We start from the raw sequence: 13,852 nt of genomic DNA, 5'->3' as shown, positions 1-13,852 counted from the left end.
AATTAAAATTGATATATTCGAAAACATGCCCATCTTCATTTAAATCGAGTTGCAAGAATATCGCATTAAATCACGATTGGATACACATAGTGAACACCCAGTTAATTTGAAGAAATCAATTCCTATGCAAAAGGACGCCATGCCTATCGCGAAAACAATAATGAGTTCTTCGGCGTTCAATTTATTTCGGAGTCACTGAAAAAAAAAACATGAGTAAAAAGGAGATAACGGACATGCACACATATCTAAATTTCTATGAGGATAATCGAATTACAATTTGTAAAAAAATAAACGGGGACGCGTGGTGATATACCCCCTTTTTTATCTTTTACTGCCAATAGTTTTTGCATATTCATACACACATCTGTCATATAGGCGTTCGGGTTTCAATCCTGGTGAGGCAGCTGCCTTTCTAGCCACACTGATGAGGTGTGAGACAGAAAAACGGTACCGCATTTTGATGACTTTAAAATGTCGTAATCGGTTATGGGGGCGGTTAGTATAGTAAGAAACAGCATCTGTAGGAGTTTTAAAGTTAAGTCTCAATACGATAGGCATATATTTTTTGTGAACATCTTTTAAACTTTGTTTTTGTTTTAATTAGCGTTTAGATAAAATCGAATAAGATTACATGCAAAATATTCATTTAAATTAAAATATATTATATATATATATATATATATATATATATAAATATAAATATTGATCATTTTTATTTTTAATGGGCACTATTCTAAACCACTCAAACGTAGTGAGAAATTATATACTTTAAGCTATTACTAATAAGTTACATAATTTATCTCATTATAACTAATAGTTTAATAAAATAATTTGCGCTTTCATGCGGCTCCATCGCGATCATATATAATTAGTTTTAACAAATTAAGGTATCTACTAAGTAAAACATTTTAAACAGCTAATGTTAAGCAAAATTTAGTATTATATTTCAGACACATAGGTAAAATTAGAGCGCAATAACATTAGTAATAATAATAAAAACGAAAACAATGCGGCTAATAGTAAAGAAAAATCTAGGGGATATAAATAACTTCATGCGTAATAATACGAAGTAAAATATTAGGCGCTATAATTTACCATACAGTAAGAATGCTCTCTCAGATATTTCAGAAATTTTCTAGTACCGTTCCATAAACTTCGACTTAAACTATCCCCCCGTGCGTACATGTGAACAGAAACATAAAACAACAAGTGAGCATAGCTCCAAATTCTGGTCTGATTAAGCAAAACCAATTCAAACAACTATTTTTTGTGACAGTGTGTTGTTATTATTATTATTATTATTATTATTATTATTATTATTATTATTATTATTATTATTATTATTATTGTTGTTGTTGTCCTAGATTTTTTTTTTTCAGTAAAACATACCAATCTCATAACCGATCAAATTTTTAGTCTATAGCTAAAACATTACCATTCCCCGACCGGAGGAAGGCACACACTTATGCACAAAGCCGCTTTCCATGGTAAGTAGCGTTTTATTTATTTATTTAACAACTCGTTCCGAACAGATCTGTAAGTATTTTTGTTCTACACCTGTGTATTTTTTGCATATACATCCTCAACAATTTTTCAGTATTTTTTAGAACAATTTTAATATAATTTTTTAAAAACTTACTACTAAATAATATATTCCGGCTGTGTTTTAAAATGAAAATAAATGTTTATTTTTTGTTTAAATTCTCGCCTAATTATACATTTAAAAAAAAGTACATTCAATGGCAGGTACTCTGGTAATATACTCCGCCCTTGCTAAGTGTCATTTTATGTTTAGGAACATATATGCTGATATTACAGTAAGGTTTAAAATGTAAAAAAATAGCGAATCTCACATTGAATATTTGTACATTTTAAAAGAATCGAAATTGGTAATTATATCGGAATCGGGAATTTAGAATAGGATCGATAATTTTATCAGAATTGGGAAAAATTTCAACGTACCCATCACTAATATACCCACACAATGAAAACTAGAAAAAATGCGACTCGTTTGAAAACACATTAAACTTTATCTATATAATAGGCAAGTGTTGTTTATAAAAGTAAAGATTACACACGCAAATTACTCTCGTTCTTCTCTGTCTATCTTACATTTTATTCTCCTCTTTTCATAGTTGTCCTGCGTAGTTACTAAAATTATTTTTATGCTGCAATTAACTTAATTGCAATGGGCAATTGAAATGGTAAAGGATGAATACTTTACAAAATAAGAGCGCATATAAAAATATTCAGACAGAGAGAACGTGGAAATTTTCGATCAAAAGGTGATTATTGAAGTTATCATGATTACTTAATAGATGAACTAAGTTTATTTTTCTTAATATATTTACGTAAAAAAGTAATGACCTGTACAAATTCTTCAATGATTTATTACGTCACATGCGCTCTACAAACACTGAAACACATTATAACATGATCACCATTTATTTGTTAGTGACTGCCGAAAATATTGGACTTCCTTTACTCTCGAGTGGCAATTGATAATCTCTGTACTGGAACATGTTCACATATCTTACAGTTTAGGACTTGTTCATCGAATCCGATTGCAAATAATCAAGACGGATATTGCGGTTTAATTATGATAATGTATCCGTCCAGGATAGTATACTGCGAGGATGAACAAGGCATGCTTAGTGTTATATCATTCTATTTTCCCTTTACCTAGGTCCTGGACGAAGACATGAATGGTAAAACGAAACAGTTACTTAGCTTAATTGGTGTATGGATACGCAATTATGCACATTTCTTATGCTCATAAATTAACATTGTTGAACAGTTACAAGGTGAATCCATTCAAAACACATACATAACTTTTTTCATACACAATAACACACATACATACATACATACATACACCCCAATATATATATATATATATATATATATATATATATGATAATGTCTTTCATTTTTTTAATCGAATAGTTTATAAATATTCCGTATATAACAATGACAGTTTCAGTTCTTTGTCGAATAAACTTCAAGTAATACACACGGAAACGAAAACCTGGTTAAAAAAAAAGAATTCCGAAGTATAACTGTCACGTGTTCATAAGATATTTTGAGAAGTAAAAAGCCGAGTCTCTAAGATTATAGGAAAAGTGAAAGCATTTTCCATACTACGAAGCCAAAATATTAATCACGGGATAAATTTTAAATACTGCCATTCTTAAACGTCGATAATTGTTTTACATCTAAAATTCCTAAGTGAAAGTCGCTAAATTTTAATAAACATTGCAAACTATCAATCAATCTATATACTTATAAAACTCAAATATCCTTATAACGGGCGTTATAGTCCACAATCCGGTTTACGACTTCCGGTTGCGCATGCACACATAAACAAATAATCAACACGACAATAAAACGTATTGTTGTATTATGTACGTTTTCAGCATCCCAATTGTTTCTTTTTCTCGCGTTTAAATTATGTGAATAAACAGTTGTTAATACTTTCTGCATTTTTTTTTACATCGTTCGTTTCCGTATTAAGTTTAAGTTATTTTAACGCAATTTTCTTAAAGATACATCTACTTTAACCCGTTAACAAACATAAGAGCATTTTACAACGGCATTTTACACACCGCCTTCATTTTTATAAATTATATTTTTCCATTTTATAATGCACTTTTCTTTAAAAAAAATTCATATATGCTCTTCTACACTACCAAAATAAATAAGTAACCCCGAAAATATGTTTTTTTATTATTTACGTTACAAATAAATAATTAACACGACAATAAAACGTATTATTTTACTGTGTACGATTTTAGTTACCCAAGTGTTTTTATCGCGTTTACATTAAAAGATATATCAACATTTTAATTTAACTTTAAGTATCATGGTATCTGTTCAGTGCGCATTTTCCTATAAGTATGGTAAACCACTTATAATTCAATGTCTGTATTTTTTTTTCAGAAATACACAATTATAAACAGCACGACTCATAGAAATCTATCTGTATTCTTTTTTTAATTTTAATATACTCCCAGAGAAGTATTTCTGTTTTTTCACAAAAAACTATTTTATTTGCATCACACGTGTCACGCGCATACATGAATTCCATAGTTAATATAACATACTGCCCTAACGGGCCACGTGTAGTCTAGTATTTAATAAGAATGAGTCGTACAACCTCGAGATAGGGGAAGGCTTATTACATAAACATCTTTGATACTTAAACTTGCACACAGACAAAAGTGAGAAAATTCATTGAATTTTTCCCATGCAAGCATAATAAATTCGTAATGGAAATATGCGTTTGTCCAACTAAATATCTTCCAATCTAAGTAGAAAAAAATACGAACTAATAAATAAGAGAAACCCAAGAGATTAATTGCAAAATGAATATGTTTTCATCATACTTGAAACGTATTATATCTTTCCCGGAAACATATATACACATTTGTAGGGGAACATACTTGAGTAATCGTGAAAATCAGCTATATATCATCAAGTGAAATCCTAATGGGGAATATCCCCAGGTGTAATCGAGCTGATCCTTTTATTTCCAGAGCAGTGATTTGAAGTGTTAGTATCAAGTTAATTAGGATGCACATGAACGCTGGAGACAAATAAAGGGGGAACGAGTATCCGGAGTCTAAATAATATTATATATATATATATATATATACTTTCTCATTTTTGGTTTACGTTGTGTTTGTAAGTTCTAGCAAGTAACGAAGACACTAAAAAAGAATAAAAATGTACAACAGAAATCATGATAATGAGGAGCCATGATGAAATAGAACACTATGTGCTTGATTGTCTTATTCATTGTTGAGACACAACCTTTCGCAGCTGTAAAAAAGAAATACGATTCATATGGACGGCGCATGGGCTGTACTTTTAGATTAATTCAAAGTTAAAATTATAACTTTAAAAAATTAAATTTAAACAATTTTTTAAAACAACTGATAAACGAATCGGAATTCAATCAGGATTAAAGGTATTCACGAAACGGAATTCTGAAATGTATATCAGTGACTTTTATGTGTGTAATACACAATGATTGAGTAATATGATTTCTGCTTTCCCTGGATCCCTCGAATAATAAGGCCTTGTACTTTCGTTTGATATACCGAATTCATGATGTTCTTATTACAGGCCGACTTCACTGTCATCCTTTCTTAATTATGTTGCATTTTGCTCTCGTGAAGAGACACGCACACTGCGGCAACTTTGCACCCCTGTTCCACAAAATGATTGCAATAAATTTATAAGATCAGATAGTTTCAACCAGTTTAGTACAATCAAATCTCTAGGCAAGTTTTAATTTCTTGCTAGCATTAATACGAAAATGCATTTTAGTACGAATCAGAACCTGACAGGATTCTTTCTCCTTATAGGTCTCTGAATCGCGATATGCGCGAGAGTTGAGTACGCTAAAGGTCCAGCGAAACTTGTCGAGACTATGGTCGATCTGATTACGTATTACACGGTCGATAAATGTACCGTGCCCAGATATCATTGAACGGACTGAAAAAGCATACTCTAAACTATATATCAGTTTGTCGCGTCAAAATTGATAAGAATAAACCTATTGGTACACCGATCCCCAAATGAAAATTTACCAACCGCATATCCGATACCTTCATATCGTTTAATAATAAGTCAACAGTAATTATGACGAAATCACTTGAAGGGATACTCTTGAACGCACTTTGGAGACAATAATCTAAGTCATCACTCAGCCACTTTTGAGTGGGAGGGACAATAAACTATAATAACTTGAAGTACATCAGTTTTACAGTGCCTCAACCGGAAATATATTGAAACCATGCAAATAGTACAATCAGGGCAATGACCCATGCAGATGGGGTAAAATGATTGGATAATGAGTAGGGCCATAAAATTTCAGACGCACCGAACTACCTAACTGCATGCTTCATGAAGACTACCGTCATCTTTGTCAGGAGACCACACGTTCAGCAAAAGTGGAGGGAAATGCTTTGACAATAGACTGTAGAAGTCATGGATCATGCAGCAGTTTTCTGTGACACAACGAGTTTGTAAAGTACTGCGATCAATGAGTGGGGCAAACAAACGCATTTGCAAACCCATTCTTGATTAGAACAACATCCGGGTAACTAAACTTGATAAATGTATTAAACAGAGGACTAAATATTTATAAGAGCTGTTAAATCACGATCATCACGCTCAAGCTCAAGTGCTGGGATTGGCTGATATTGCAGCAGGTAAGAGAGTGAATTTGGCTCGCTGAAAATTTACAAGGAAAAGGAATCTGTGGAGAAAATTATGAATAATAAGACTACAGAAGATGGTGATATAGTAAAAAGTAAAACATACTGTTCTGATATTTTTATTCCCTTCCTTAACAAAAAATACTTGTACGTGGAGTGTACTCGTATTCACTTCCGAAAGACCTGTGTAACACAGTTCGTTCTCCTTTTTGCTGAAAATAATCGTTATATTTTTTGAACAGCTTGCAATTTTTTAAAAATCTCTTTATGAATTTTTATACTTTTTTGAAGAGCTCAATTTTTCCTTTTTAATTTCTCTCTTTTCTATACAACTTTTTCTTTTTTGGGGGTCGAGAGATTCCAGGTCGCCTGATTAAGACCCCTTGACTGAAACAGATAGCTATTTGTAGCGAGCATATGCAACTGTTTAACCCCCAAATAATACATAATTATGCATATATATATATATATATATATATATATATATATATATATATATATATATAAATATATATAAATATATATATATAAATATGTATATATATAAATATACATATATATATATATACAGCCATATATACACAAATATATATATATATAACTATATATACACATATATACATATACAACTATATCTATAAATATATATATATAAATATGTATATATGAAAATATGTCTGTATATGCATATACATATGCATATGCATATACATATGCATATAAATATACATATGCATATATATATATGCATATATATACATATACATATATATATATATGCATATATATACATATACATATATATATGTACATGTATATATGTGTATATATATACATATGCATATATATATACATATATAAATATATATATGCATATATATATATATATATGTATATATGCCTGTATATGCATATATATGCATATATATATGCGTATATATGCATATATATATGCATATATATTCATATATATGCATATATACATATATATATATGCATATATACATATATATATATGCATATATATTCATATATACATATATATATATGCATATATATTCATATATATGCATATATACATGCATATATGCCTGTATATGCATATATATATGCATATATATATGCATATATATTCATATATATATATATATGCATATATATGCATATATATATATGCATGCATTACACTTTTAGAATTAAATAATAAAACAAAACTTACTACCAAGGTTAATAAGGAAGTTGTTTATCCATATCTGTAAGATATATAAAAGTCAAAAGTAATTTCTTCCATATAATTACATTAACCGAAAAACACCAAGAAAATAATAAATACTCAAGACATATTCATGTAAAACATTACCTAAACATTAGTAGATCTTTAGCCGTCTTAAATTCTTCGAGATCTTGCAGTAATATTCTCTTTTACAAACTGCCCTTCAAAGATCGCATGTGGAGGGGAAACGTTTTCAAAGGTGAAGAGATATTGGGAAAGTAATCAAAAGGGTAAACTACCTTACACATAAGGTTTCTTTGAGCTTTCAGATAAATCTATACAGGGCTTTATTGAAAAATACAACTAGGCAATGATCAATTGCTTTGGATCTACCTACACGGACCGTTAGGGATTGGAAAGTCAAAAAGAGAACATATATTTATCCGTGGTAAAGTCAGAACCGTGCTAAACATCAACTTGGAGCAAACAAGTTTGTAAACGAAAGGAAGAATTAGGCTAATACTATCGATCAAGTTATTCGATTTTTATATCTTTATGTCGATAATGACTTTAAATATTCTAGTTAGATTTGCAGTTAGTCGGTTGATAAATTTTGGAGAAAACTGGTAAACTGGTACATAATTTTTGTAATGCGAAAAATTCAGTTCTAAGTTAATCGTCCCACAATTTCTGAACAGCTTGCGTCACGGTATCATCACCTAACATTTTTTTTTAATTTCACAGAATGATTCCGAGGAAGTTGTGCAAATATAAACTCCACATGAATACATATTGAACGCATGGAGAAAATATTTTTTGTCACCTTTAATGTTAGTCTTTTAAAAGCATTTATATTTCTTGTAAATATAGTTGCACGTTAAGTAATGGTTGCGAAATCTGCAACCATAGCATTTTATGCCGGTACTGACTATCTGCGGTGAATTTAAGCAAGCATTTCTAGCATTATAATTATGTAAATCAACAGTAACTTATATATATATATATATATATATATATATATATATATATATATATATCTTTTGAATTATAACATTATACATAGGTTTCTATAATAAATAGGTGCTCTTTTTTGTACGGATGGACCATTTTTTTTCGGGTACAATTATTTCACACCGCGTGCCATGACGTGAAATCACAAAACGGAGCTTTTATATACCAAACTGACATTTTTCGTTTAAAAATGAAATTATTTCCCTTTCGTTAATATTTGTTCAAAAATATTTCGTGTTTTACATATAAAGTACAATTTTTGAGTGGCATTCTTTTGATTATATTTGTTTGGGAGCACCACAATTAAAAAAAAGATTAAAACGGAGCGAAATTTAAATTTCCATGTCATTTTTACAATTACCGTAAACAAGAGCATACTTAGCAAGTGGTATCGTAAGTTAACGAGCAACCAATAAACATCTGGACGCTGGGTGTAAAATATGCTTAACATATTGTAATATAGCTATCTATCTATCTATATATATATATATATATATATATATTATACATATTGTATATATATTATGCATATATTATATATATTATATATATGACATATATATTATATATATAGTATACGTATATTGTATATAATATATATATTTTATATATATATTATATATATATACTATATATTATATATATTAAATGCACATATATATATATATATTACCCATATACTTTATATATATTATACATATATAACTATATATGTATATATATATATTATACATATATCATACATATATTATATATATTATACATATATCATACATATATCATACATGTATTATATATATATATTATATACATTATATACATATATTATATACATATATTTTATATACATTATATGTATAACATATATGTATTATATAATATATATGACTACATAATATATATACTCCATATATATTATATATATTATAAATATATATAGTATATATATAAATATATATATATAAATATATATATATAAATATATATTATATATAAATATATGCATAATATATATATAATATAATATATATGCATATATAATATATATAGTATGATATATACAATAAATATATATACAATATAATATATATCATAAAATAATATATAAATATAATATGTATAATAAAATAATATATATAGTATAATATATATATATTAAAATATATGTATATAATATAATATAATATATATAATATAATATACATATAATATAATATATATTATAATATACATATAATATATATATATATTTATATATGTACATATATATATTAATATATATATATATTTATATATGTACATATATATATTAATATATATATTTATATATGTACATATATATATTAATATATATACATATATATATATTTATATATGTATATATATTTATATATGTATATATACATATTTATATATATGTGTATATACATATATATACATTTATATATATATGTATATATATATATATTTATATATGTATATATATATTTATATATGTATATATACATATTTATAAATATGTATATATACATATTTATAAATATGTATATATACATATTTATAAATATGTATATATACATATTTATAAATATGTATATATACATTTATATATATATATATATATATATATATATATATATATATATATATATGTACAGGGTGAACAGGAAGTCCTTGGGCAATTTTTAGTTTTCAAATTAAATATTGTTAAAACACTTTTTCTCTTTTCGAATAAAGTAAATATTTAGTCTACCTATATATCTAATTATTTTCAACAAAAATATTAAAATAATTTTGTTTAAACTATCAGAAAAATGAGCAAACGAGAGGCCATAATTCAGCTTCATTGCGCGGGAAGGACACACTCAGAGATTATTAAGCTCTTGAAAGTGGCTAAATTCACCGTATACCATGTTGTGAAGAGATTTAAGGAACTTGATACATATGAAGACCATCCTAGGAGTGTAAGACCTCGCACTGCTCGAACAAGGAAGGTGATTAAAGCTGTCTGAGAGAGGGAAAGGAGGAACCCGAAGAGATCTGCAAGACAAATGGCTAAATACATGAATGTGAGCGTGACCTCGATTAGAACCATCGTAAAAAACGATCTCCAGTTGCCCCCCCCCCTACAAGATGAGAAAGAGACAGTACCTCATACATGCCCAAAAGCACAAGGGACTTGAAAGAGCAAAGATTCTTCTTGGAGAACTGAAAGCTGGCACGGCAGAGCGAGAGATCGTTTTTTCTGATGAAAAACTCTTCACAGTTGAAGCGACTGTTAACAATGAGAACGACAGAGTTTACACAAAATCTTCAGCAGACATTGATGACTCCGTGAGAATAGATTTCCCGCGACAAAAGCCGTCTTCCCTCATGGTGTGGGCTGCAGTCTCCAAATCTTGAAAGACGCCTCTGATTTACGTGGAGCAGAGGGTTAAGATAAACACAGATCGCTACATTAACGATATTTTGGTTCCAGCATTTGAAGAGATGAAGAAACACTTCAAAGATCAGCCTTTCACCTTCCAACAAAATTGAGCACCATCCGACACCTCCAGAAAAACACAGGAATGGTGCCAACGTCATTTTCCAAGATTCTGGAGTAAGGATATGTGGCCTCCTGCATCGCCTGATTTGAATCCCATGGATTTTTCGGTGTGGTCTTTGTTGGAGGCAAAGGTCTGTTCTGTTGCTCATCCAAGTGTTGATGCTTTGAAGACATCTCTTCTGAGTGGATCGGCTAAAATACCTCAGGAAACGTTGTGTTCCTCGGTTGGTAACTTCAGACAGAAAATTGAACGTCTAATCGAAAGGAAGGGACATTACATTGAAAATAAATAATTTGAATTTATTCTTGGTTTCCTAACTTATAATTTTCATTCATGTTTAATTTATATTTTTGTAATTTTCTATTAATAAACCACTTTTGAATTGCTCCAAGGACTTTCTGTTCACCCTGTATATATAGTAATGTATTAAATATGTATGGCGATTAAGCTACACAGAATATTCCGCCTTTTATGCACTCTAGTACTCTTCAGGCGTACGCGCATACGCCTTAAGAGTCCTAGAGTGGATGAAACGCGGAATATTCAGTATAGCTTAATCGCCATATATATTTTATAAATTACTAACTAGCTCTTCGTTCGTATTGAGCACCTTTGATGTAAATACTTAATGTTTACGCATAAATCTATACTTCTGTCTAATAATTTTATGTGAGTAAATTTAGTAGTTTTATATGTCGTCAAGGAGGAGATGAGAATTCATATAGAAACGTTGTTTTGAATGGAATAAAGTAAAATGCGCATCAAGTTCGCTTGAAAGCCAAATACAATGTAATAGTCGGGAAATAAAATAATATTGTACTTCATTGAAATTTATTACAAATATATTTCACAGGTATACTCGATTTTCAGTGTGTTGTTTTGTTTCTTTTTTCCTTATCTTCTTCCTCATTTTCAATACTATTTATGCATAATGTATCAGATATACATGAATATGTAATTTACCATTTGAATGAAGTTTTATTCGCAGATTATGTTTAATACATAGATACTTTTAATTTGTATCATAATTAAGTTTACAATTCAAATCGTCAATAACACCAGGAAATATTGCATTACATTTTGAAGTGTGTCTAAATTTTAATTAAAATTTTTCAAGGATATTTTGCACTGCTAAATAAGAAAATGGACCCGATAAGGCTATATTAGGCAGGTCATCGTCCGTATGCTCACGATTTTAAAAATAATTACATCGCGTTAAAAATCTAATTACTTTTTTTCAAACTGCTTTTTGTCAAATATAACATTTTAAAATATGCATTTTATATTAAAAACTATTTTGTTAACAGTTTATTGATTACCTTCTAGAAACATAAATTACATTCAACTGAGTGTTGGGCATTAATATTGGTATGTACACGTGTATTGCATATTGCTTAACCATTGTGCAAGCATCATGGCTTAAACCTCCGTTTGTTTGAACTACTAAAATTTTGAGCAGTAAGGATGAGTCACTCCAGATTCGGACAGCAGTCAACAATAATGCCTGGTTTCTACCTCTTTCAGATATTGATAGAACTTTACCTTGTGCCTGTCACTTATTTAACCCACTTCATCAGGAATTCAGCCCATATGTAAGGGTATATATTGCATACTGACGCTCATGTTACAACTAAGTTTTCTAAATGTAGTTAGCATGCTGGTTACGAGTTCTGCGTACTTGCTGGGCTAATTTTTGCAAAAGAAATAAATAATTCATTACCAAAACAGATGCCTTTCTACTTTCCCATTAAATTTCGTTCAGTTTTTGCACTCTTAATTCATGTTAAACTTCGGGATTTAGGAGCTTCCAAGGATCCCAGATTTGACCTCATCCGTGGTCAATTCTGCAAGTAAATCAAACAATCACCATCATTGTCCAGAACCTTGCTAAACTGCTTGATTACGTCGAGCTTGATCTGCAGCATTGGAAAGAATATTCTGTATCGGTCCAGTCGACAGTCATGGATGATGCTCCTTTTCCTGCAATAGATCAATTACTCCTGCAAAGGCAAGGCCTTCCTGTATGCTGAGCACCTATTTTTTGAAGAGTTCCAGTTTTTATGAATTCAAACGCACACATTGTCTATATGATAACAAGGGCTATATAAACAGAATAATATTCTCATTGTTTTGACTCTCAAGTGTATATCTGAGATACACTTATTAATCAACCGAGAACTACATAACTCTATACAAAAGCAGGTAAGATATCAACGGATAAGCGCTCGAGAGTAAAAACAATGAAAACGATGATGTTATCATAGCCTTAATGATCCCCACTAGTATATCAGATGAATAAAATTAAATAACCATTTCTGCATTCAAGTAATATTACTATATGCCTAATCGAACAAATATTGTGCAACACAACGTATATACAGATAGAATACAAACTAACGCAGTGCAGTATTTGATGTGCATAATGCTTAAAGTTGTATGTTGTTTTTTTATTACTAATTCTAAGACGTAGTTAATAGTGTCGTATCGCTTGTAACACCTGATATACTTGTTAGCTGAACGTGTTTACGTGTGTGAGCATTGTGACATATTTCCTAGTCCTGTGACGGATATGATGTAATTAGGGACATTAACCCAGGGTAAACAATGTACAGCGTCGAACGAACATTTATTTTTTTGCCTGTGATTACAATCAGATCATTTTGACTGGAAGTTTTGTTGGTTTGTTTTCGTATTGTTTTAAGTTACATATACTTAATGATGGGTTCAGGTGAAAAGCTTTCCTTCAAATAGTATGAAAAATGCTTGCTCAATCAATTACACAAAAGATATTTGATTAATGCCTCTTATCAACCATGCTAACGAAGATCTCAATCTCAGCCTACAGTTGATGGTTG

The sequence above is a fragment of the Euprymna scolopes genome, chromosome 3 (assembly GCF_053919585.1).
Source record: "Euprymna scolopes isolate OS-2025 chromosome 3, ASM5391958v1, whole genome shotgun sequence".
In the NCBI taxonomy this organism is placed as follows: domain Eukaryota; kingdom Metazoa; phylum Mollusca; class Cephalopoda; order Sepiida; family Sepiolidae; genus Euprymna; species Euprymna scolopes.
The sequence above is the reverse complement of the archived record's forward strand: the minus strand, read 5'-3'. Positions refer to the sequence as shown.